The sequence below is a fragment of the Camelus dromedarius genome, chromosome 15 (assembly GCF_036321535.1).
Source record: "Camelus dromedarius isolate mCamDro1 chromosome 15, mCamDro1.pat, whole genome shotgun sequence".
Classification (NCBI taxonomy): domain Eukaryota; kingdom Metazoa; phylum Chordata; class Mammalia; order Artiodactyla; family Camelidae; genus Camelus; species Camelus dromedarius.
In genome coordinates this window covers 5,552,036-5,578,841 of record NC_087450.1, presented here as the reverse complement: position 1 = coordinate 5,578,841, position 26,806 = coordinate 5,552,036, and the positions used below count along the sequence as shown (strand labels likewise).

Here is a 26,806-nt window from a genome sequence, read left to right as displayed (position 1 = left end):
TTTGCCATCAAGGTCTACAGAAACTTGCTATTCCATGCCCCAACACCTGGTCTCTGAAATTATTGGCCTGTCCTGCACTGAGGAGAATGAATTTGGACTCGGTAACACTCCTATCTACCTAGCAAGCTGGGCACTGGATCTGAGGACAGCTCTCCCACACCCAGGGACCTACTGTGAGCCCTTGATGGTTCCACTAGGGTGGGGTGTGGTTTATTCAGGAGGGATGGGCACTATGCACCAACACTCAGGCAGTCTGCTCTGTCTGGGGTTCTGATCTTGTACCTCCCGCTCCCCACCAGCCCAACACCTGGAAGAGTGGAGCTAAGGCAGAGATCGTGCCTGCCTGTTTCCCAGCGTGTAAAAGGGGAATATGAACTCTTCCCAAGGTAGTTCTGAGCGACAACACCTTCGGGTGCTTGGTTCCCAGAGCAACAGGGAACCCAGCTCCGCGTGGGGTCAACGGGTTTGATCCCGTAGGGGTTCTGCAGAGGCCTTGGCTGGAGGGCTGGACCAGGGAGGGAAAATTTGAGCTGCGGGCCTTGAAGTGTTAGTGAAGGGTACAGAGGCAGGACTGACTTCTGTTTCAGGATGCCACCAGAGGTAAACATTTTTCTCTCCATCTCTGCTACTCCCCTCCCCTCTCCAGATCCCTCCCTTCTCTCTACACTTCCTGTCCATCTGTCTCCCTCCACTTTTCTCCTCCTCCCCTCCTCCTCCCATCTTCTCCCTCCCTCACTTCCGCAGCTTCTCTCACAGAAACCAGAGGATCGCTGGCCCTCCTGCGCATGCGCAGTCAGTGCCAGGTGGACCGCGGTTTGGAAGCTCCAGCTCCGAGCCGGGGATCTGCCCCAAAGTCTTCTCAGCTATGTCGACCGGTAAGCCTTTAGCTCCTGCCCCGGGGCTGGGGCTTCCGGCTGTGGAAGTGCAAGGTGGTGGGCTCACGGGAAAGGTTCAGGCGGCTGCGGGAGGGCGGTCCACGTGTCACAGCCCGGGAGGGCATGATTCAGCGTGTGTTCAGCTATATTGCTCGGGCCAGGCCCCTCTGCCCGCGCCACCTGCCCAGGCGCCCCGGCCACAGCTGCTCAGGGCCAGGTGTGCACCTGCCGCCTCTCGCCCCAGCTGGTCTCCCCTCAGTCTGCGGCTGGAGTCCCCTTCCCCTCTCCCGCCCACGAGTCCTCTCTTCCCCGGCTTCCTCTCCTCAGCCGCCGGCCCGTCCCCGTCCCTGGGCGGGCTGTGTACCGGGACGGCGGGGTCTGCGGACCCGGACGGGGCAGCTGGGACTGGGGCTGGCCTCCGAGCGGAGCTGCAGCCCGCGTCCCCAATCCCCCGCTTTCCCTGCCCCGTGACCCCTGGGCTGCCCTCCTCTCCCTGGCGTGGGCGCTGCTCCCCAGGCTGAGAGCCTCCGGCCGTAAAGCCCAGCTTGTCCTGGTGAAGTCTGCAAAAGGGAGCGTCAGTGCTGAGGGAGCTTCCGTCACCTCCCTCAGTGTTTCTGCCCCAGGAAAGTTCCTTGAACACTTTCAGGTGTCATGATGGCGGTGCTTGATGATGTCACATGGTTTTATACTGAGAGGGATTACAGTGTTGAAAGCAGGACTTGGTTCAGTTAAAAATGAGCTGAAGGCATGAGTATGTGACATCCTCCAGGCTTTCCTCTCCCAGGCTGAAATGTGTGACCGTCGATTTTAGAAAGATAGTTACAGTCCCTAACTAGCCCAGCCCAGCTTGGGTGTGTTAACAGGAACAGCACCACCAGAGGCGTTGGAGACCTAGGGACATTGCAGTCCTAAAGAGCTCCTGGCACACAGTTTGGTTTGTTTTGGTTTTTTCTTTTTCTTAAATTGTGCGGCAGACTAGTTGTATAGAGGGGAAAATAAATTGTCAAGAGATTATTTTTCATATAACAGCTTTATTGTGATATTGTTCACACACCGTGAAGTCCATCCATTTAAATGGTACAATTCAGCAGCTTTTAGCATATTCACAGTGCTGCAACCATTATTATTCCAGAACGTTTTCGTCAATTCTGAAAGAACAGTGGAAATCAATGACCTATTCACCCTTACCCAGTGGTGGTTCTAAAGAAGTTTCTTGGCTGTTCCTGACCATGAATTAACTTGCTAGATTCCATGAAATATCTGGTAGTAATTCTAATCAGAATTGCATTGAATCTGTCTATCAAAACAGGAAGAATTAATGTCTTTATGGCATAAACTTCTTCTAACCATGAATATATCTGAGACCCTATCTTTTCATCTGTCCAGAGCCTGGCCCATGGGAAGTCCTCACTACTTTTGGGGCTTGTGAATGATGAGATTCTATACATTGTTAGTTGCAAATGTAGTCTTTCACAGAAGAGAAAAGTAACCTCAGTGAAGCCAAGTGACTCTCTGATAGTCAGAAAGGGTGACAGTCAGTGCTGGAGTGATACAGTGGACTTGCTGCTTGCAGCCAGAATTCTCCACCACCTACAGCTACGGGGATTACAGTGTTCTTTTATTTTTTTAAAGAATTGCTTTTATTTTTCTAATTATTTTTTATTGAAGTGTAGTTAACTTACAATGTTAGTTTCAGGTGTACAGCAGAGATTCAGTTATAAACATATTCATATGTATATACATACGTTTTAGATTGTTTTTAGTACAACTCATTACAAGAACTTGAATATAGTTCCCTGTGCTATATAGCAGGTCCTTGTCATTTATTTTATATTTATTAATGTGTATCTGTTAATCCCCCTTTTCCTGCCTGCTAACCACAGTTTGTTTCTATGCCCATGAGTCCATTTCTAGCAGCATCTTTTTTCCTAGTTAATATATGCTGCTTGGTTGCTTTCAGTTTCAGTAATTCCATCTTATCTGTGGGCGTTATTCTTCTGGTGGACCTGTATGTGGTTTGCACACGTGGTAATAGAGATCTGTATTTTGGAGAACTCCAGGCCTCGTGTAGTCCCTGGTAGAGAGCGCCCACTGAGCTGATGCTTGAACTGGGAAAAAAGCATAGTAAATGTTGGTATTTCCACTATAGTTGAGACTTCTAGGTTTCTATAACCTCTCTAGCCAACCTTAATTTTGGCTGCACCCATACTGGGTAATTTGGTGCAACTCCATGTTATGGTGATGTAGAGACAGGGCTTTGTATGCTTCTTCTCTTTCCTTTTTCTAACACTCATTCTCCTGGGCCTCCCAGATCCTCCCACAACAGTGCCCAGGGCTGGCTTGGTGCTGCACTCAGGCAATATTTGTTAATAAGGCCCTTTCCTCATCTCTTCTGAGCCTCCGTTTCCTTCTCTGCACAATGAGACTGTAGACTAGATAAGTCCTTTTCAGTTTCTTTTAAAGCCATGTTTCCTTTGAGAAACAGAAAATGCAAATCTCTCCTCTCATTCCAACCCTTTAGATTTTGAAATGTCCTCCAAGGAGTGACATAGCTCTTTGTGGAAAGCTGATGTGATTGTGATTCCAGGTGGCACAGGAAAGACTCTTCAGAGATTTATTGCAGGGAAAGGGCAGGAAAGGAGCAGTATGTCACACTTTCTGGTGTGAGCAATGGAGCAGGGGATTGGGTTTAAATACGGTGTCTGATGTGGCCTCTCTCTAATCTTGCACAATGTGATAAACCTCTCTCCATCAGTTTTTTCATGTATGAAGTTGGGGTGATAGTATTTTAGGGTTTTTGTGAAACATTATACACATAATCCATTTGTTTCTCGGTAGAAACAAGACCTGCTAAGGAGTCAGGGATTTCTTTAAAAAAAAAAAAAATCTTGTCCATAGCACTCTGTCTGTGTGTATTTTGAAGTTCCTGGAGGGTGAGTTTTGAAACTAAAGTCCATCATGGGACAGGTGGCCCATGGTCCTCTGTGCCCCAGATTGCCCCCTCCTCCCCAGTCCTCTTCCTCTCAGTCCAGAATGACGTTCCCTAGTAGATTTATACAGAGTTCTTGTGGAAATAGCTTTTCATTTTATTGTTTCACCAAGAAGGGCTGCCATCATGATCTCTGTGGTCAGGTTTTGCTGACCTGAAGGCTATGCAATTGGGGGTTTCTATTTAATAAAAAGAAAAAAAATTACAAATACAAACTTAGACCTAGGGTGGTGACAGGGGCTCTTGGAAGTGGGGGCCATTAGCTTTGTTAGCTTCAGGTGCAGTGGCCTTTGGCCACGAGGACCCATCCTCGTGCTCTGAAATTGGAGGGACCAGTGGGTTCAGTGGGAAATTTAACTGAGTGTATCTCATGGTCTAGGGATTGTCCTATTTGTGCTGTGTGTTCCTTATTTGAGACAGTGAGCTCATTTAACCTCAATAGCCTCTTTAAAAATTAGACTTTTAATTTTGTGATGTAACTTAGATTCCCATGTAGTTGTAAGAGATAATATGGAGAGGGCCTATGGACAATTTGCCCAATTTTCCTTAACGGTTCAATCTTGCAAATTTCGGGTACAATTCATTACTGAATCACTAAGCCTTTGAGGTTTGTGTTATTGCCCTCATTTCTATTCATGATTAAACTGGGGCTTAGAGAATCACACAGGCCTGCCCAGGTCACCCACATGGTTAGTGTAGAGTCGGGTGAACGTGGGCTTGGGATTTCCAGGCAGTACCATTATGATGGTCTGTGGCAGGGAGCAGCATTCACTTTGCTTGTTTATTCATTCATTCAACAAACATTTATTGAATAAACTCTGTGTGTCAGATGCTTTAATAGGGTTATCAGATTCTTCAGCGGTACTAAAAAATCAGGTAAAGTTTTCTGTTTTTTAATCTGAGAAAATTAGCTCTGAGAGGTTATAACCCCCCAAAAGGAAATATTGCTGATAAAGGAGGGATAGTAAATTTGTACAGTCCCCCCTTTTTATGCAGGTTGTAACCTAGGCATTTAACATTTGCAAACTTCCGTAATCCAGATAATTTCTTCTAAGGCAATGATTTTTTTTTAATTGAAGTATAGTCAAGTTTACAATGTTGTGTCAATTTCAAGCTGTTTTTTGAATTTTGAATTAAAAAATATTTTTTGAGGAGGGTAATTAGGATTTTTTATTTGTTTCATTTTTTAAATGAGGTACTGGGGATTAAACACAGGACCTCATACTTGATAAGCACGTGCTCTACCACTGAACTGTACCCTCCTCCCCAAGGCAAGTTTTCTTATTCATTATTCTGCAGCTTAGGAGTTCAAATAAATTGGATAGAAATCCAGATATTTTGATCCCACTGTGTTTCTTTTCTTTATATTCTGCTTAAAGGGGTGTGGAAAGCAGTTCCTTTGTTCATTTCTTTATTCAGCAGTTTTGAGCACTGTCTTTGCATTAGGGTTTGGCTAGGTGCTTGGAACAGAAAACAAGAAATGACCCTGCTCTGCAGGGGCAGGAAGCCTAGACCAAAAGCTGGGTAATGTGATCCGACCTACAGTAGCCATGTGCAGGCACTGAGGACAAACTGTACCCCCGTCTTTGCTTGGGCTTCCCTTGCCTTCTGGCTGATACACACCAGCTCACCGCAATCCAGAGGGGCCCACAGCCCACAGCAGAGTAAGTATATCGATCTTCTCTCCCCTCTCGGCAGGGGCTGCAACATGAGCATCCCTGACTACGTGCAGTGCGCTGAGAACGACCAGATTCTCCCCGTGGTGGTCCAAGCCATTGGGATCATCTCAGAGGAGAATTTCTTTTGCATCTATAAGCGAATCACCTTGGTGAGCCAGATCAGCCCCTGTGGCTCCCATTGGGCACTCTGTATCCACTACAGGCACCACTATGCACCCGAGAATGGGTGGGTAATCTTCCAGACACACAGCAAGGTAGTGGGCCTTGTCACCATTGCCGACTGCCTCTCGGCCAAGGCCTTCGAGAAGCTCCACGTGCAGAGGAGCTGTATGGCACATCGTTAATGACTCTCAGCTCTTTGTGCTGCATGGGTAGGTAGCCGAGCAGAAGCGTACCGACGTGGCCTTCAATCTACGAGGACTGCAGGCTGGTGGAGAAGAGTATTGAGGAATTCACTGTCTGTCTCTTCATCATGCTCAAGTCCAAGTGGCTGGATAGGGCCCCCAACAAGTCTGGGGATAAGATCCCCCTCCTCTGCACCTTGTTTGAGAAGGAGGACTTCATGGGATTGGACACAGACAGCAGGTAAGTCTACCTGGAGGCCCGGCCACCCTCGATGTGTGCCAGATTGCTTCCGTATATCCAGGAAGGGATCATCAAGGAAGAGGGCCGTCTTGTAGCCAAGAGTGGATGGAGGTGCAGCCCGCTGGTTTACAGACATTTAAAAGTGAATCCGCCTTTGTTTCAGAGAGATCCTTTTAGGGATATTGTGGACACTTACTCCAGCTTTTCAGCCAGGACCCCTGGTGGGACCCCTGGAGTTGCTGTCCAATAGAGTAGCCACAGCCTCTGATGCTAGGAGAGCTGGGGAGGAGGCTGGTCTGAGCTGACATGTGCTGTAGGTCAAATGAACATCAGATGCTGAGACATCTAATAAAAGGAATGTAATCTACCTTGTTCCTTTCTATATTGATTACATGTCAAATTGATAGTATTCTACGTACAGTAGAATAAGTAAGATCTGTTCTTAAAATCACTTTCTAGTATTTGTTTTTTGTTTGTTTCTTTGTTTACTTTTTAAATGTGGCAACTGGGAAACTTTCTTTACATGGATCTCATTTCATTTCTTTTGGGCAGCCTGTCCTGGGACAGTCTCATCCATTTGCTTAGATAAGAGATGCTGAATCCCGAGATGCAGAACGAGGCTCTGGTTGAGCTGGGGGTGGACCCGGTGTCTCCTGACTCCTAGGCCCAGTACCTGCACGGCTCAGGCCCTCTCTTCATGCCCGACAGCCACCATGCCATGTTAGGTCATCAGAAACACCGCCAGGGATTTCCGAATGAACTCCTTACGCAGGAAAAGGCGTGTCACGGAGTATGGGACAGAGCAGGGAAAGGTTCATCCTCACTTTGTCCCTGTGATTAGGTCAAAGGCCTCACTTTGCCTCGAAACTGCAGACGAGCTCTTATGGGCTGCCTACCCGCCACCCCCACTTTCTGCTCTGTTTCCCCGTGTGTCCATTGTGCTGTCCCTCGGGCAGAAGAGGTTGAGATGCATTTGCCGAGAGGTGGTCCCCCTTTGCTGGGGAAAGTGAGGGAAGTTGTGTACCCCCGGCCTACGGCCTCGGGCCTTGAGTCTGGAGAGCACTCATGGTGGTCTCACAGGTGACGGTCGGGGAAACTAGCACGTGCAGCCGGGTCCGCTTGGAGGCGGTGATCTGTGATTCTTGAACTTGCCCAAGATCAGATCCTACTTTCTGGTTGTTGGTCAGTTGGAGGAGAAGGTGCCAGAGAATTGAAAAAAAGAATGTCCAGACCAGCCCTGTGAGTGAGAGGCACAGGGGACCAGAGTCCCACCTGCGTGTGGATGCCTGGCAAACTCTGCATGAATTTTCAGTTCCTCCCCGGATATTCCTCTCTGGCTTAAGGAAGGGGCAAGGCATGTCGTGGCAATGATCTGTACTTGTCCTCACACGGCCCTGCGATCTACATGTCCGCAATCCCCTTCTGCTCCTTGGAGATGAGGTGGCAGGTTTAGGAGCCTGGGCACTGCTGAAGGCACAGCTGCCAGCACCGGGCTTCTCCCAGACTGGCTCCGTTCACCTCACCTGTCACCTCCTGCTGAGCCTCCAGGCGTTAGTCCAGGTAGGTGCATCGGTGCAACGTAAGAAGGGACCAACTTCTCCCCTTGGACAGACTGGTGGGTGAGCAGTGGAAGCCTGGAGCCATGCCCCAGGCCCATGGCCAGTGCTTCCTCTTTTCTCATAGGAGGCACTGGTGACATTTTTGCTCAGCAACTGCTTGGTTCTGAGTCTGTAGACACACCAGAGAATGCCAGCTTGTTTTTGCCTTTTCAAGTCTTTCCTTGGGATTTCGCAGAGTAGTTGGATGTGTGCTTAGCCCATAGTGTTTGACACTGTCACCATTGTTTACCCAGAACCTCGTGTACCAGGCATGGTTCTCAGCATCAAAATACAGCAGCGCATTAAACCTCCCTCCTGGTGGGTCTGTCTGTTGTGGTACAAAAAGCACCCAGCCAGCATCTGAACATCAGTGAGATAACGCGGCCTGTGAGCTCGGGTCAAGCACGTTCTTCTCCAGTCACTTTTACTCCATTGTTCCTTTTACTATTCTACAGTCATTAATTTATAAAACAACGCTTTGGTGCAGGAGCAGAGCCTAATCCTCTCCTGCTACTCTTGGTGGGAGTGAGTAAAACTGTCCAGCCTGAAATGTGACCATAATTTGTAGCTCAAAAGCTGTCTAGACGCATGTAGGTGGAGTTTTGGTTTGGGGCTCTGACCACGTTGGTGTCCCCTGGCAGCGCTGCTCCACACAGGCCCCTGCCTTCCCTGGAGCAGGAGGTGAGAATGGGTCTCACTGTCCCTGCATCCCTGGCCTCACACGCTCACTTAAATTCTTGTACAGGCTGTCAAATTCATTTTTGTTCTTGTGTGTTTCTAATTTTCGCTTGTTCCTCTTTTCCTTTTTCTTTTTTCCTTTTTCTCTTGTACTGCCCTTTGAGTATGTTGTTGCATCTGAAAAGGTGGTCTGTGCACACCCTGCATTGGAAATAGCTGGATCACCCTCCGTGCTGTCTCCATCGCTTTAAAAACCAAAAACTTAACAGCTGCCTTGATCCATGTATTATCCTAGACATCTTTTAATTTTCTAATTTTTTGGAATATTTGCTTTGTTAACACATCACCCACTGGTGTTTGATACCTGTTAAGATCCTTGCTTTGAGGAACCTGTTTGGTCCTCCTCATATTTTGTGATGAATGCACACTTATTAAATTTGTTCGTTTGTTTTGAAGAAGTGAGATGGGAATTGATTTAGGCAGCTGCTGAAGGATTCTTTTCATGGAATATTTAAACTTCTAAAGTCAAAGTCTGCAGCACCTTGCTCGATATCTGCTTTTACACAAAAGTGCTCAGCACGCGGTTCCTGGCTGTCGCTGTGTGACGTGCGTGATAGCCCTTCTTGGCCGGTGGTCACTGGTGAGGAAGTGGCAGGCTTGGGGTTGAGCAGCTGCAGGGTACGCTGTTGGAGGAAGCAGTCACTTTTTTTTTTTGCATTCAAATTCCCCTATGCCATTTACTTTACTTTGCCTTCATAAAGGGGCAGTATCGGGTCCAAAATCCATGCCACTATTTTGTTCCCTGTACGAGGCTGGTTTTTCTGAGTATCAGGACAACATGGCCTTCTCCAAAGAGGCTGGCTCACCTGGATCTGGTGGACACAGTGACCTCTAAAGGGGACCGCATGTTCCACTCTGCTTCATCCAGTGGGCATTCAGAACCGGGTCTGTGGTTTGCCTCAGCAGCCGTGGAGGCCTCCCTGCACTGGCCTTTGCTTTTAACCCACGTTGGCAGTAAATGTCTGACTCAGTGTCTCTTGCAGCTGACGTCCACCACTGACGGCCGTGTCGTTACTTTTCGGTAGTGAGACCCCAATACCCTAGTCAGCCGTGAAGGAAGATGCTTTGGCCGACCAAACCTTGCATTCTCACCCCTACCATGGTTCATCTCACCCAGGGGAAGGGTTTGGCCACCACCATCATGCTGACCTTGAGGCTTTGTTTCTCCTTTCATGCTCTGGTCCAAATGTCGACACTGCGTTTTTCACTGACTTGGTCTTGCTTGAGACAGGCCAGAATTTATGAAAGAATCCACCACATTCTGGGTGGGGAACAGAACAGAAATAAGTGTCACAAATAGAAGGAGTCTAGGCTGTCCGGTTTGGCAAATGCAGGCTGCGATCTGTGATGGCTGGGCTGTGCCCTGGACACAGGCCTTTCCCGTGGCTCCTGAGACCCCAGGGGTCGGAGTGAGAACAGCCTTGCCTGGGTTCCTCCATTCTCTTCTGCTCACTGGCAGGTGTGTCTGCTAATTAGGAGCTCCCCCAGACCTCGGGTCCTTCAAAGCTCAGACCGTGGATGAACTTTGAGTCCCTTCTCCTGGGCCTCCTGTGTGAGAATCCAGTGCCTTCTGAGGTGACCAGCGGCAGGAGATGCCTCCTCCTCCAGGGAGCACCATTCGGAGGACTGTGACTCACTGCACCATGCTGTGAGCTTATGGGGTGATGGCCATGGTCCCTGCAGAACCAGACTTGAGATGGGCTTAGCAATGGAAATAACAGGACTGATTCCATGGCAGGGCTGGTGGGAGGGAACAGGGGATATTGAATATGACCTCAAACACCTAGGTGGGTGATGGTTCTGTTAGTTAAATGGGGAGCCTGGGAGGTACCTGTCAGGAATCGAATTCCAGAGTAAATGGTGGACATGAGGCATTTTTAAGATGCCATTTGTCATCCAAGTTAGGACTTCAAAGAGGCACTCGGGTCTATGAGCCTGGGGCTCAGGTGAAGGTGCCGGACTAGAGACACATGTTGGGATTTGTCCTTCTTAGCTGGAGTTCACAGCCTTACATGTGGGTTAGCTCTTCTCAAGAGGTGCAGACTGAGGCTGAGGGAAGGCAGGGCTGTGCCTCGGTTGGAGGAAAGCCCAGATAATGCAGCTTTGGTGTGTCAGTCAGTGGCATTTGGGATTTTCAGAGCAATGCCATTTATCCTTAAAGGGCTGGGTGGTGGGCAGGGCCAGCCAGGATGAAATATAAAGGGAGGGTCGTGGCCACGTGTGTGTCTTGGGAAGATGCAGAGGCTTCAGGGTCCGGGAGGGGAGACTCCTCAGAAGCTGGAGTTGGATTGGGGAGTGGGGAGAAGGTAGTCACACTTACCTGTGATGGTGGGAAAGAGTCCTAGGGAGTCCCGACCCTACCGGACTCTCTTTCCCATGAACAGAAGGCAATTAGACAGAGGATCTGAGATGAAAAGGGATGGGTGCTGTGAGGGGAGCCAACCTGGAGAATGGTGCTTGGACACTTCTGGAATAGTCTTCCTGCAAAATAGAGTTAAAAAAACACAGACTCTAAAGAATATTGACAGTAACTGAGGAGGAGGCAGTTTTTCTGGCCTCCTAAGGGTAAGTCATGTATACGGGGATACACAGAAGAATCGGGCAGTCTCTTGCGGGGGCTTGATCCTTACCAGAGGCAACAGTGCAAGTTTAAAGGGGGAGAAGGGCAGCGGAGGTAAACTAGCCAGGCCTTGTGTCAGGTACCAGTCGGCCGCCCTAATTGCGTGTTCCATTCACATCCATCCCTCCCATGTGGGCAGTGGCAGCCCCCTTTTGCGGATTGGCAAGACTTCTCAGAGGGGTTAAGGTATCGGTCCATTTAGCGGCTAGTAAATGCTGTAGCAGGATTCAAGCTGGGCCTTGTCAGAATTAAAGGGCATGTTTTATCTACTAATTCCGGTACCTCCCTGTTGTACCTGGAATGGTGAAGTGGGTCAGTTTTGGAGCCTTTCAGAAAAAGTGCGATTTAAGTGCCTCAGGACTGTTTCACAAAGCTCAGTGTTCTTTGATTGTTCGGAAACAAAGCAGTGCTTTACGCCCCACCGATGTAAGGTCTTACTCCTTTGACGATGACGTGGTTGCAAATGACATACAGGTGAAAAACCAGACTTAGCAGCTTCTGAAGGGAAACTCTCCAGTTCTTCCTTGATCCGCTGTCTTCTGCGGGATGTAACTCTGCTGCAGCGTAAGCCTGAGTTTTCCGTATGGATTGAGGGTTTGATAAACAATGTTAACATAAAACGATCAGATGGAGAAAATCGACGTTGGCAATTTATTTTTGGGTTTCATTAGACAAGATGCACTATCGGTTAATGGCCCATATAACGTATGAAATTGAGTACAGAACATTGCATTTCTTACTTTCTACTTAGAACTGTGTTCCATTGTAAGGTTGTCTGCTTTGAAAATTCAGCTCAGCCACTAGGGCACCTGTCAGTGTGTTGGTGTGATTGCATTTACACAGTGCATGTAATCTGGGCTTCCTCAACGCCAAACACTCCAGTGCAGAATCATGGGCTGTAGCAATCACTTAGTTATACAAATACTTCTGAAACTATATGATTCCAAAAAAAAAAAAAAAAAAAGGAGAGAGAGATTGCCTTTATCAAAGTTCCTTTGGAATTAAACTGCAAACAGTTGTTGAGCAGTTCTGGCTTGCTTTATATATGAATATATACATTTCTTTGCATGTAACTTGGTTTTTGGACTAGAACACCAAGCTCTTGTTTTCCATGAGCCACAAAAATCGTAGCCAAATGACACACGTATGAAATATTTTATTCTTTTTTTCTGAGAAAGGATACTTAAATTTTGAACTTGGGCTCTGATTTTGGTTTTAGCTCTTCCTTACCCTCTTGTCATCTCACTCCTATTTCCCACGTGGCCTCCAAGATGTCATGGTCTCAAAGGAGTGGGTGGACAAACACCATTTGGTCGCCATGCACTGCTGCTCTAGAGGAAGCCCAGCCAAGAACTAAAGGACATTATCAGAGAGGACTTCCTGGAAGAAATGGGCTCTACATACAGTTCTGAGGACAGAGTAAGAGTCAGCCAGGAGAAGGAGTCAAGAAGGTGGCTCAGGTGGCAGGTGAAGCCCGGGCAGAGACATGGAGGCTTGTGGGGTGGAGACCCGGGGAAAGTGCCCTCTGTGGTCCAGGGTGAATGGTGCCCCTACTGGGGAGGACACTGGAGAGGACCTGGGAGGAGGGCTTTGGAGGAGCTTGGGTTTTACTAAAACTGACCCAGGAGGCAGTGAAGGGTGTCAGCAGGAAGTGACTCTCAGGAAAGGTACTTCTGGTTTTGCTTCTGATATTCTACAGAAAGAAGGGCAGGGATGGGCGAGAGCAGGTAAGTCTCTCCCTTTGAGACCCATCCCGTCATTCATTTATTCATAACATGCGCACTTCTGAGTGTCTAGGGGAGAGTGGGCCCACATTAATAAGCAAAATTTATTAGCTTCTTGGGAGCTTAGCAGTGTCAGAAGTTGACTTAGCCTAGAATGTTCTAGGAACAGAGGAACAAAGTTCGGAGGTTGGAGGGAGGGAAGGCTTCCTTGAGAAATAGTCAAGATGAGCCTGGAGACAAGTGGGAAGTAGGAGCAATTCAGGGGTCCCCTGAGGTCACCAGGGACCATGGTACTGAGGTGAGGCTTGGCGAGCAGGGTCAGGGTCAGGGTCAGGGGTGGGGCTAGAACTCTACCAGGGAGCCTCTGAAGTGTTTGAAGTGGGGGTTGATGTAATCAAATTTGTGCTTTGGGAAGGCTGCCCTGGCTATGTGTGTGTGTGTGTGTGTGTAGCGGGGAAGAGGGGGAGGGTGCCACCAACTGGGGGGGCATTAGAAGACCATTCTCAGGCTGGGAGGCGACCAGTGGGAGAGGGACGTCGGGGTTGCTTGGGGAAGGCAGGGGCAGTATGGATGCCGGATTTCCTTTTGGGGAGGGCTTGTTAGCGGGGCCGCCCTAGCGGCACCTTGTGGCTGGAAGAAAACAGATGGAGGTCGCCAGGTGGACTTTCCACTTCTCTCCTTCCCTGCCTTGCCTGATGATCTTATCTCAGCCAACATTTGGAACAGAAGAGGTAAGTTCTAGGGTAGCCCAGTACTTTGTTCCGCTCGTTCGAGTGAGATCTGATAGGACATAAGTTTGTGTTCAGATCTGCATGTTCACTTAGCTAGAAACGTCCCGTCTTTTGGATTTCCATAGGGGTTTTCATTCTTGATAAAGATTGCTTTCTTGGTGAGAGGAAATTTAATACAGCTGTTGTTTTTCTCAAAAAGAAATCATATCTTTTAAGAAATTTAGTATTCAAAAGAATCGGAATATTTAAAAATGATAAAGTAAGGTTTTGGTGTAGTTTCTTTGGTTTCTGAGTTAATGTGGAGTTAGAGCCTTTGCATTACTTAATAGCACATCCTTGTCAGTATTTAAAGAGCAGTTAGTGAGCGCCACAGGCCCCACCTCTCAAAGCATCGTTAAAGTTTGCTCTGAAATAGTGAAGTCATACAGTTCTTGTTTGCAGAAGCCAAACAGTTGGTTTATAATATGCAGCATAGCTCCCTTTATAAAATAAAAATAGGATCAACATTAAGAAAGTGGAAGATAATTGATTTTTTTTAAAGCTGAAACAAAAACTTTCTTGTTCTAATGTTGCAACTGGAAATTTTGAAAAGAAAAATCCTTCTGTAATATCATCTACGTGGAATACATATATACCTTTCACGTTTGAAAAGTAACTGTGCAGTGGTTTTTGAAGTCAGGAGCATTCCACATCAGATACTGGCAGTGATGGTTGCTGGTTTTCAATGGAAGAGCCCAAATTTGCCTTCTTAGCTTTTTTTCTTTTTTTTTTTTTTTTGTAGTGAGCGGGTTGAGTAGTTCTTTGCCAGCATGATTTTGGGGCAATTTGGGGGCAGATGTCATGCACCAGCAGTGAGATATTTCCATGCATTTTACTTTCTTGACATCAACAGGGTATATGTTGGGTTTATACCTGCAGGCTGGGATGCTGAAGTACTCCCTGATCCATCATCGTTATGTCCTGGAGCTGCTCCGGTCAGTGAATGATTTTCTGTGGCTTGGATGTAAGGTGGTCTGATGCAGATGATCAGATGTGTAGTTAAAGTGCTATTACTTGAAATAAGAGAAACCAAGAAACATGGCTCTAAAAATACAGGATGAGGGATGAGAATTACCTGAGCTGCTTGCAGTAGAGAGTCTTCTCAGATGACACCCTCACCGTGATTCCTGCCAATATCAGCCCCAGCCATGCACGGTAATCCTGCCGAAGCAAGCATGCACTTTGCTCAGAAACGCAGTGAATTTCCTTGTGCCTCCATTGGTTGGCTTTATTTTTTAAGGTACATCTTGCCCTTTGTTTAAATGCCATCCCTGTTATTCACATTTTTCACTCATTGTTCTGGACCTCGTCCATACATAGCTGCTGAATGGATGAAAAGAATGTAGTATCTCCATGTAGTGGAATATTATTCAGAAGTAAGTGTGACAAAAAAAGAAAAAATAAAAATAAAAGAGCAGATGAAAAAGAGCTCCTGTTCTGGGAAGTCCACCCTGTCTGCTCAACCCGACCTTTTATCTTTGAAACCCAATCCATTATATTCCACTATACTCTTTTTGACAGTACTTACCACCTTCTAATAAACTTTAACATTTTCAAAAAAAAAAAAAGAGGGAGATGCTGATACCACTTCAACATCTACGAGCCTTGATAACAGCATGTTAAGTGAAAGGAACCAGACACAAACGGCCACATATTGTTGATTTCAGTGATCTGAAATGCCCAGAAAAGGCACATGCAGAGGCAGAGAGCAGGTGATGGTTGAAAGGGGCTGGGTGGAGGGGTGTTAGGGAGTGACTGCTAGTGAAAGGGGTGCTCTTCTCGGGTGATGAAGTGTTCTGGAGATAGATGGTGGTGAGGGCTGCACAACCTTGAGTGTGCAGAAGACTGCTGAGCGCTGTCTCAGGGAGTGCCTGTTGTTGGGGCGGCTTTATTTTGACCTCATCCTACAATGTGAAGCGTCATCTTCTGCTGTGGCCTTTCTACTCCTGTGAGTGGTGAGGGTCAGACACTTTGCAGAGTCATGTTTCTTTTTTCACCCTTGCTAAGTGTAGGCAAAAAAGGTTTAAGCCTGAGAAAGTGCTCCATCTGCAGAAATGTCTTTTAGTTTTGCATGGTGTAAAAATCTTGAGAGCATTTAATCGTTGAGGACAGTCTGTGGGGGGAAAGAGCCCGTGAAGCCTGGGTGAGACCTGGAAGAGCCGCGCTTCCCTTCCAGACACGGGTGGGGACTTCACCCCCGTTCAGGCAGTGAAGGGCCCAGACCCGAGAGCGGAGTTGACACTCGTGAATATTTACGTGTATCCGCTGCTTCATCTTGGATATTAATTTCAAGCTGAGTCAGTTTGTGGCGGCAGCCTCATCCTACATCAGGAATTTATAGTATCTGCTCTTTGAGGTGAAGACCAGACAGACTTGATTATTTAACAGTCTCTCTTGAATTGATATCTCAGATTCCTTTGTCAAAAGCAAAACAGCAGAAATACAGACGTCCTTTAATGCCGATGTGACCTGGAACGGGTTTAGTCTCAGTGCCTCAGTAGCCTTGTCTGCGGGTGGAGAACATGATAACAATGCTTCCCTCAGAGGGGCTGGGGAGGGGGGAGTGAGAATCACAAATGTAGGACTTACACGTGATGCTCATGAATGACCGAATTTAGTGCTCTCAGCCTGGTGAGGCCTCAGGGGCAGAGATGTCAGAACAGAGCAGTCCTAGCCGGAACTCGATCCGTGTTGGCAGCTGTTACGATCACTATCACCACTGTGGGTTATCAGGTAGTATTAAGACTTGGTAATATGAATTCTTGAATAATGTTAAAAGACTAGACATCTCAGACCCAGTTTACATAGTTCTCAAGAATTCCTCTGAGAAATGGATGTTTTTTTCCCCATCTTAAATCTGAGTTGAGTCTCTAAAAAAATTCTGTATTCCTCCATCATTTTGCTTTAATTCTCCATTTCTTAAAAAATTTTTTTTAAATGAAGTTACTGGGGACTGAACTGAGGGCCTCGTGCATGCTAAGCACATACTCTCCCAAATGAGGTATAATCTCCACCCTGTTTTTTTTAAACTTTAGTTTCTTAATATTCAGAGTTTAGAGGCCTCTAATTCTTTTTCTGGAGACTTGTCCATGAACCTGTAAATCTATAATTAATGGACAAAACTTGTTTTATTAAAAAAATCAATAGAATATTCTGCAATCCATCCAAAAGGAAATGCTCATTGACATAAAATGTTTCTCCTTTATGGTGATTTCTCCTTTTTGGTCTAGCTTAATTTATTAACAGCCATCCTCATCATAATAATGACCAAACTCTCTGTGATTGGACACTTACCTAAGGCTAAAATGCTTTCCTCATGTTTTACTTCATAGCAGGTGTTTGAGGGTAGGTATCAGTGTCTCCTTTTTTGCAGCTGAGGGATTGAGAGATGGGCCAGCTTGTCCCAAATCACACGCAGCTGGTGGTGTCTAGCTTGGTGCTGGAATCCAGGCTGCACAGGATGCAATCTCAATTGCTCCTCTAATCAGCCTCCCATTGAGTGGTTTCCCGAACTCCTCTGAGTCCATAAATGACCGATTTTAGCGATCTCAGCCTGATGAGGTCTTCAAAGGAGAGACACCAGTGAGAATGTGAGACAGACTGGCATAAATTAAAATTGTGCATTTTCACAAATGTTTTATTCTCAGGTAATGACTTAAAAAGGTAATTATTTTTTATTTTAGTGCTTTGTAAGCACTAAAAACAAAACATTTAAAATAATTATTGTGCAAAAGAGAAGTGGGCTTTGAAAATCCAACCGGTGCTAATGATGTTACAGTTTTTCTCTAGGGGAGCTTATTGACTGAAAAATTTACACAGACTGAATTGTTTTTATGTAGCCTTAGTATGGAAGAAAAGATTGTCAGTGAGTATTGTAAGTAAAATCCTTACTCTTTTCTTTCCTGATGATGAATATGTTAGTTGTTTTCATGGCTGAAATACATTTCGTTATTTGTGAAATTTGAGTAATATCGTTTACCTTGTCTGACTGTGAGAGTTAGACTCCTTGTATACAAATCACCGTAGAGGTGCTTAATAAAAACGTGCTGTCACAATGACTGATACTTTAGAAGTATCAACTCTGAATACTAAAAAGTGTAGCTTATTTCCGATGCATATTCAGTATGTATATATATGATATATATGAATATGGCTTAAAATAACGAGGATTCAGTTTTTTTTCCTTAGTGCAGTATGAAGTTTTAATGAAATCTGTATCATTCTTGTGAGACAGGGAATATTTAAATTGCCTTAAGCAGACGACCTAGAAGATTATTTACACAGAATGTGTAGTGTTAAAGCTCAAAATTAATGTTGCCGTGTAAACATCCACTCAGACTTTTAAATTCGTGGGATTCTGACCAGAAACATTAAGTTTAGAAAAATCCGCATTGATCACTTTCAGGGAATAAGCTTCTCTCATTTGTGATTAAAGAAACTTTTGATTTTTTTTCTGCACTCTTAACAGGTTTTAAAATATCACCATTTTGATTAGACATGTCACATTTTTAATAGAGAGAATAAAGCTCAGGCTGTTTTAATATGTAAATAAATGTTTTTTTTATTTCAACAAACTTGTATGATTTCCTGGCCCTTTGAGAAGTATTTTGCAAGATACTTTGATTACCTGCTGTTGGAAAATTACAGACGTGACTTTTATGAATATAGGCCTAGTATAGATCTGTTGGTTTTTGCTACAGTGCAAGACATGAGGCCTAGGAGAGCTTTGCTGCGGATTGCCAGGAGGACATATCCAAGGTCTCAGTCTCCCCTCCTGTAAAATGAAGTGGCTGGACTGGATTCTTTCCTCTTCTAAGATGAGTTTCCATGAGCCTGTGTCTTTTGTTTATATTCAGGAGTATTAGCAATATCAGATTAAATACTGACTACCCCTCCCTTCCCCCAAAGCAAAGTGCAGTATGTGGTACACAAGCTTTATTTACCTGATTCTCTTTTCTGATCTTACAGGCAATTTTTGTGTTGCATGTTTCCCGGGAACCTGGAAGGTATTTTTAGCCGTAGGTGGCGCTGTTGCACCTTCTTAGAGTCTTAATTTTCCTGTTTATAAAGAAGGTTTAAAAAACATGATTTTATTTTGATTTCTTCGCTTAATGCTTCAGAATAGCACAATGTCCATTGTGTCTGTCTACCTGGAAAAATTATTCTGCTTATATCTTAGTTTTATTCTGTCATCTCGCTGTGAACATTTCAGACTTGCTGTGCAAACAATGGCAAAATCGGACTTTTCTTCCAGTGTTAGAAATCAGTGGGCCGGGATTTTATAAAAGAGCAAGAAGCGGCCTCTGGAGCAACTTAAAGCTAAAAAGTGTGTTGAGTTCCCTGAGAATTGACCCCGCCGATGTGTGTTAATTGGTGGGAAATGACTTGGTACATATACAAAGGGGTGTAGTTTTTTGACTTGGATTTGTGTGTACGTGCTGCCACTGAACCACGTGAGCCTGAGTCAGTTCGTTCTGAGTTTTTCCCTCGTCTGTGAGATGGGGACGCTCATATCTGCTTTGTAGAATTGTGTGAATTAGAAGTTATGTGAAGTGTTTACCACAGTGGGTATGTCAGGAGGGCTCATAAACTTTAGCTGCTGCTTTGTGTGAAGCATTCATTTGATGGTCTTTGGCAATTACTAAGAAACAGGAAAATAAGAAAAGCTGGTTTTATGATGAAAGGTATTAGAGGAGGTTCCATAGTTCCTATACCCATAATTTAGCATCAGCAGAGTCAGAACTGTTACACAGTCGCCCTGAAACAATGTTAAGCCTCAGAATTTTTTGTTACTTCATATATGTTGGGGCCTAAGGGGATCCAATAATATACATATGTTGTCTCCAGCACCAACTGAGAGATGACACAAAAGAGTAGACAGGCGATAAATGTCTTATTTTTTACTGATGAAGCCAAGTTCTCCATGAACTTCAGGGCTGTGGGTAAATGAGTGTCGTGATACTGTGTCCCAGAAGTAGAGACTTACCCTGTCCCAGGTATCTCTGTGCCACAGCGAGCCTTCCCTTGAGAGGATCTGCCCCATCCTGCACAGGGCTGTCCTGCCATGGAGCGGAGCATCCCAGGTGCTTCCCAAGGGTGGCCAACCCTGGAGGGAAAGGAAGGGTTTCACATGCCCTGCTTGTCTCCCTGGAATCACACCTCATTCTGTTAGTGTGAGGAGGGCTAGCTGTGTACAAGGGGTCAGGGGTGTGAAGGGAGATGCACTCTCCATGGCCCAGAGGAGTGGGGAGGAGGCATCACCTCCCTCAGTTTAAAGACGTGGTGGGATGGAACAGAACGGTGCACCCCAAGATTTTATAAAAGGAGAAATAAGGGTTTTCTTTGGGACTTAGACTAGCCAGGAAACACAGATGATGATTAGAAGGGAGACTTGTAAACCACTGTAATATTAAGTTGACAGTTGTTGAGCACCAAAAAAGTGCTACATTCTTTTCTGAGCGTTTTACAGAAATGTATCCTTCAATCTTCTCAACAAGCGAGTAAGAAAAGTTTGATTTTTATCCCAGCTTTACAGTGTGGAAATTGAGGCACACAGAGTGTAAGTTGGCCAAGGTCACAGAGCTAGTAAGTGGTAGGGCTGGTATTTAAACCCTGGCTGTCTGGTTTTGAGGCTCACAGAGACGGGCTTTGGGTGTTTAGATGTATCTGCATCCCTGGATTTCTGTACATCTGTGCATCAGTTAGCCCAGAAAGGACAGAGAAAGGAGAGTCAAACAGTTGCTCACAGTCGTGTCTCGGCCACTGTCCACGAAGAGTGCACCGTGATTAGCGTTGTTTTCCAGGCAGTAGATCTGTTGGTATAACAGAAATTCAGTCCATTGAATTAATCTAGAAATCCTTACTGCTCTGCTTCTGTCCACGCTTGCCATGTGACTGCCTGCCCGTGATTGGGCCATGGAGGAGAACATGTACTCATGGTTGAACTCTGATATTGCAGTCTGGTTCATATTTTCACGTCTTCTGTTACATTAATAAGTTAAATTTCTGGTTTTCTTGCATCAGTGTCTCATGAGTTTGGTTAATGTGAAATCAGTCCATGGGAGCCCAGGGGTAAAGACAGTATAATTTCTTAGCACGTTGTGGCACTTCTAGCAGTGCACACCTGACTGGAGGATGTTCGCGTTCCTCAATGATTTCTCCCAACTGCAGGGTCCTCTCCCATCCCTGGATGTGACGCTGGGAGCTCTCTGAGTAGGCCAGTCAGAGGCCATGTCCACCAATCAGAAAATGATGAAGTACCTGGAAGTGGGTTTAATAGAAGAAAAGGGCTTCCAGGTAGTCCGAAGGGCTGTTCGAGTAATTTAGTGAAAAGCTGTCCACTGTCTGTGGTTGAGCTGCTTCTTTGCTGTTGAAAAGTCTGGATTAGATGAAGGGATTTTAAAAAGCAGAAAGGAGCGATTTCAGGTGGTATATCCACACCGGGGAGAATTGATGGAAGACCGCCTGTGTGAGGCATAGACAGAGTCTTACAAACTTAATAAAACAGCTTTAAATGCTCTGCCATCTGAGTGCACTTCATAAGGGGTCCAGATCATCACTGGTCTTGCTGAGAGGGCAAGTAACTGATGATGGCAGAAAGGACACGGAGGCATCTAAAAGGTCTCAGTCACGTTTCCTTTTTAAAGAATGTGGCACAGTGTAATATATTTGAGCTGGTATTCCACTGAAAAATTTTTAGTGTTTTCTGGGACTCCCCAGTTCCCCAAGGTTCCATGCAGCTGGGTGTCCCCTCAGTGCAGCTCTGTCAGCTCTTGCCCTGGGCTGATGTGGTGTCACGGGAAGCAGGACGGTCAGCGTCCCCGGCTCCTCCGAGCTTCCTCTCCTCATCCTCAGTGCCGGGTTTCTCATCTGTGTCTACTTAGTAGGGTTGCTAAGAATCACACGTGATGGTTGTCAAGGGTGATTTGTGGTTGTCTCTGTGATTGGCATAAAGTCAATATTTGATAGAAACACTTGTTTTTTTTATTCCAATTGTGACTCCTAGATTGAAGTGGTTTTTATTTGAAGTTTTTTATAACTTTACTCATTTTTAAATAAGCACTTATTTTTATTTATTTTTTTGGAGGTACTGGTGACTGAAGCCAGGATATTTTGCATGCTAAGCAGGTGGCCTACAACTGAGTAACACCCACCCTCCTTGTCTGCACTTAAAAATAAATATTGCAATACACAAAAGAACTGTTAACACCATCATGGGACATAGTCTCTGTATAGGCATTTGAACATGTATACTATATCAAGAAGAATAAATGTTGTTGGGACAAACCTTTCTGAATCTGTTAATGTGCTTAAAAACGATCATAGCTAGTGATAAACACGAGACTTGGATCCAGTACTTCTTAGGGTCTGTTTTGTCATCATGGGAAATTACATTCTACAGAGAAGGCTAATTGGGTCTCTTTGATAATTGGATGGTTTAGCAGATGATCAAGGCTTTCAAAAGCTGACAGTTTTGTATTTTAAATTAACTACAAATTTATCTTCTAGAAGTTGGAAGTCCTAAGCTTGTGAAGTGCCCAGTAATCCAGGGGGAATATGTCTGTGTCTCTGTGAACGATTGTGTGTGTTATTTCAGGAATGTAGAAAGAAGTTCCATATAGACTTCTGATATATTACTCCTCTAGTTTAAGCTGTAGGCATATATTTACACAAATAAATTGATATTCTTTTGTCATTTGGCATATTGGTGGGAATAAGTTGTTCTCATACTTGTTTCAGAAGGGTTGGGGAGCATGAGCTTAGAAAACGGGAGGAGAAAGAGGCAGGGAGGCACTTCACACACTGCAGGATGTGAGAAACAGTAGCTTTTGTTTTCTCTTTTATTCTAAAGCAAACTGGCACTGAATCGTAACATACTATTACTCAGAATTTCTTTTCTAATCAGATACAAGTGCCTCAGATTTTTCAAGGCAACATGAATGATGAAATGTGTTTTAGCATTTATCTTTAAAAGTAGTTTTATTTTTCAAGGAAAAGGGTATAGTTTGTTCTTTCTTCCAGCGGTACATGAAGTTCTCATTGATCCAGGTACATGTTCTATGTGCTTAGTTTCTTTGGGTTTTTTGTTTTTTTTTTTAAGTGCTTGTTTCATTGTGGTGTGAATGAATGTTTAAAATTTCTGGATTTTAATCTTTACAACATGCTGATTTATCAGAACTGTTAAAAAACTGATTGTTCTTTGGTCCTTGTTTGGTGGGGCACCCTATTGATTACTGCTGTCTGATAAAGAGAAAAATTCTTCCTCTAGCCTGCAGATCATTAAGTGAATGGTTTTCAGTGTGCCTTTAAATTTCCTTGAATGCATTGAACATGATTGTCCAGTGAATTTTGAATTGACTCATAATAATGACTTTGCTTTGTTTCTGTGGCTTTTGCTCCTCTCCACAAGAGTTTGAATTCTCTGTTGCATTTTGTATACGTGTTCTTAACAGTGGAAGAAATTTTGAATATTTTACAGAGGTGGGTTTTCCTAACCCCTCTGAAAGCCTTCTGTAATTGATACAAAAAAATCTGTTATTGCACTGCTTCATTATTTCATACACTAGTTTTTGGCTTAATCAGAAACAATGACAGAGTGATAATAAAAATAGGAAAACCTTCCTTCCTTTGAAGAATAGAAATCAGGTGGTTAGGCCCAACCATGCTTTACTCTCATGTCATTGTGTATCATGATTCGGAGATGGAGTTACTTCAGGTTTATAGATTTTTCTTTAAACATTTGTGTTGAATTCTTTCTCCAGGCTGATGTACCCTGTTGGGTATGTTGAAAGTGTAGAAGGGAAACAAATGCTTTTATTTTTTGGTTTCCGGAGGCCTGAGTTGCTGATGATAAAGAGTTGAGGGTGAGCTGAGGAAAAAATTGACACTCCCTATACTCCCAGCTGAAACTGATGAACAATGAAATCAATTAAGTGTATCGGTATTTGACCAATAGAATTCTGCGAGACCAAACTGGCTAGTTATACCCAAAGTACTGAATTCACCTGAAGAATTAGTTGCTTTACCAAGAAGAAGCAGCTTAGAGCAATCAGAAAAATCAGTCCTATGATGAGATATAAAATGAATATAATACCTTTTATTTCTGAAACTTTTCTACGTTAAGTTGTGTAGAGCTAAAATTAAGTTTCAAGCACCAGGAGTTAAGAGTGTGGGTGGTTCTGTAGGATCGTTATTCAGGGATCTGCCTAGACCCTGCTAGAGAGGCTGAAGCTGGCAGGAAAAGGCCCAGAGCCAGGATTTGTCACCCAAGGGTGTCCTCCATAATGGTTCCATGTGGGAGCCCATGATTGGATTAACAAATTGAAACAGACCCCAGCCGCCTGTCAACTTTAAGGAGAAAAAAATAAAGCTTAGTAACTGCTTTGCAAGCAAGCGCCTGTGCATCCTCACTCCTGTCTTCTTGCCTTAAAATGCAGAGACAATGCTTTGCTTGCGTAGTTGAGATTTTAGATAGCACTCTGCTCATTGCAAACCAAGGACCCAGGCCCTCAGCTATAAACGCTGGGCTTGTGTGCAGTTAGATAGTCTATTATCCCCAAAACAAGGACTTAGCTGTTCTGGTGGTCTGCTTTGTAATTCACATATCAAAGAATGTATCTTATTCCCCTCAACCCATGACTTCCCTAAAGATACAGTAAGACTTTGTACTCATGGTGGATTCTACAATCTCTTTCTCATCCCTTCTTTCCCCAAGTTCCTGCTTAGTATCACACAACTGTTAATGACTTTTTCCTTTGATTATACACAATAAATATGGGAGCATTTGATAGGCTCGTGGAGTTGGCTCCCTACTCCCTATCGATTTCTGGGTTTTTTCCACAGAGTCTTGAGTAATCATTTGCTGTAGCTAAGACTTCTGCAAGCAAGAAACCACAGTTCCAGGTGAGAAGGATGCAGATTTATCTCTCCTACCCAAGGGAGAGAGAGTAGAGAATTGAGATCTGCTCCTTCATGGTCCCTTCCTGCCCCAGGGCAACTCCAGTTCACCTGCAGCCTTCTGGCCTCTGCTCACAGGGCCTCTGTCCCAGGACTGACTGCAGCCTTTTCTTCCCTGGTCAACATTTCCTGTGCCTTTTAGAAGTTGGTCTCTTCTCTGCAATACAACCCTGGCAGATGTGATGGTGGTCAGTGTGCTGGTGGGCAGTCACTTGGGGACTGCCAGGAACCATGCTGATTCTCCTGAGTCTCTCATTCGGGGTTACAGAAATGTCGAGCATCAGAGAAAGCCCATTCACGTGAGGCCAGCACAGCATTGCATCACTTTCATTTTATTTTTGAATTTTCAGTGGAGAAATTATTTGTAGCTAACTGTTCCAGAATTTCGGCCACCTGCTTTCCTCACCACCATTTCCTTGTTGGCTCTGGTGCTTCTTTTAAGAAACAGGTTTCTTCTCTGGTCATTTTTAGCAGCTGGGCTTGCCGAATCCTTGATCTTCATTTGAAGCAGAATGCTTCTTCGTGATGTCAGACTGATTTTACTATTTCTGAATATTTCGTGTACACTCAGCAAGTGTTTCAAGTGAAATGCTCTTGTCCAATTTCAGTTTACCCACATTTGAAGATCTCCTGCTTTCATGCTGAGGGCAGTTTCTTCTTCCTGTGATAAAAGTTAGCAATTTGCATCTACTATTTGTAAGTACTGGCCCTAGGTGCTTTTGTCCTTAACAGTTTTAATACAATTCACCCATTAAAATGTACAGCGGTTTTTACTCTATGCCATAATTGTGCATTGCAGTCAATCTTAGAACATTTTCATCCCACAACAGGAAGCCCCGTACGCACAAGCAGTCATTCCCATCTTCCCCATCCTCCCCCAGCCCCAGGCAGCCATTGTTCTCTCTCTGTGGATTTGCCTGTGTTGGACATTTCATGTAAAACGAGTCATTTCATGTAAAAGTAACCGTCTATTATGACTGACTTCTTTCACACTGAGTAATCTTTTAAATGTTTGTCCATGTTGTTGCCTGGGTCAGTACTCTATGCTTTGCTATTGCTGAATAATATTCCACTGCATGGCTGGGCCCCACTGTTTACCCATTCATTAGGTGATAGTCATTTGGGTTGTTTCTGCTTTTTGGCTGTGATGAGTAATGGCGCCGTGAATATTCCTGTAGGAGTTTTTATGTGGACATTGGTTTTCAGTTCTCTTACGTGTGTGCCCAGAGAGCAGAAAGGCTGGGTCATTCATAAACCAAATGTTCAAATCTCTGAGGACCTGCCAGGCTGTTTTCCAAAGTGGCCACACAGCGTTACATCCTCACCAGCAAGGGCTGCGAGTTCCGCTTCCTCTGTGTCCTCATTTGAGCTTGTTACACTTTTTTTTATTATAACCTATTGTAGTGAGTGTGAAGCCGTTTCTCCTAGTGGTTTTGACTTGATTTCCATTAGAGCTAATATTATTGAACATCGTTTGATTGTGCTTATTGGCCATTTGTATATTTTCTTTGAAAAATACATTTCCAGATCCTTTATTCACTTTTTAATTGAGTTCCCTTTTTATTGTTGAGTTATAGGAGTTTTTTTTTTTAATTTGAAGATAAAAATTCCTAATCAGATAAATGATTTGAAAAAATTTTCTCCTGTTGCTTTTTCACTTTCTGGATGGTGTCCTTTGAAGAAAAGATTTACATTTTGATGAATTCAAATTTATCATTGTTTCCTTTGTTCCTTGTGTTTTGGGGTAATATTTATAATCTGAGGTATTTTATTTAAACATTTATATATAAAATAACTTAATTCTTAGAACCGTTCTAGGAGACGGGTTCTGTTGTTGTCCCCAGTCTATGGATAGGAGACTGAGATGCAGAAAATTTCACTGACATATCAGTGTCAAAGCTACCAAGTGCTGAGGGAGTTCAGACACTCATGTTTGTCCCAAGCATCTGTGCTCTTCACCACCATGCTCCACTCCTTCCTGGAATCGTTATGGAAAAAGTCTTTCCTTTTTTGATTTCTTGTTAGTTTGTTTTCTCATTGGGGACCTCAACTCCTCATTTTCCTTGCAGAGATCAATGTAGATTTATTTTAGGTCTCATGTAGGCAGAAGCATTGCTATCAGTTTACTTCTTTATTACTCACTTTCCAGTGATGATTGTTGCTAGTTGAACTAATCAAGTCATGCTTAACTCTTTCCTGCTCATGACACTAAAAAGAGAGTCATTACTTACAGAATGCTCAAAGAAGAAAGTACTTGAGTGATTTTATTTTT

The 26,806-nt window shown here is 44.5% G+C and overlaps 1 protein-coding gene across 1 annotated transcript in view; it reads left to right on the top strand.

The window, feature by feature from the left end:
* The first annotated feature begins 628 nt into the window (after nucleotides 1–628).
* Nucleotides 629–26,806, top strand: part of LOC116155726 (trafficking protein particle complex subunit 9-like) — a 91,145-nt gene continuing 64,967 nt past the window's right edge. Inside the window, exons 1-2 of the mRNA XM_064494286.1 lie at nucleotides 629–875; nucleotides 5,563–6,128. The gene's annotated coding sequence lies outside the window, so the exon portion shown is untranslated. The remainder of the gene's footprint in view (nucleotides 876–5,562; nucleotides 6,129–26,806) is intronic.